The following is a 366-nucleotide window of genomic DNA, read 5'->3' as shown; positions in this document are numbered from 1 at the left end:
TACACATCATGCTAGCTTTAAATCCAACAACTATTTTTCTTTTCTTTTTCTCTTCTGAGAATCAAAAACATCCAAGTCTTTTCTCCAAGGAAAATGCTCAAGTGTAAGTACCAAACTCCAGACACTTGATTACCTAATGCGAAGTGCATTGCAAACTAAACTCGAACACTAACAATACCAAAGGAAACAACAGAAATAGAAAGTGACTAAGTTGAAAAAGCTGTGTTCTGATGTTCTGGTCTGCTGAGAAACATTTTTTTTTTTTTTGGGGGGGGGAAACACTACAGGGCAAATAAAAAAAATCCTAATTTCAAACAAAAAATTAATAAAACCATAATTTCTCTGCCTTACCCAGCCACAATCTCT

This window comes from Penaeus monodon, chromosome 24, assembly GCF_015228065.2.
Source record: "Penaeus monodon isolate SGIC_2016 chromosome 24, NSTDA_Pmon_1, whole genome shotgun sequence".
Lineage (NCBI taxonomy): Eukaryota > Metazoa > Arthropoda > Malacostraca > Decapoda > Penaeidae > Penaeus > Penaeus monodon.
Note: the sequence above shows the minus strand (reverse complement) of the source record.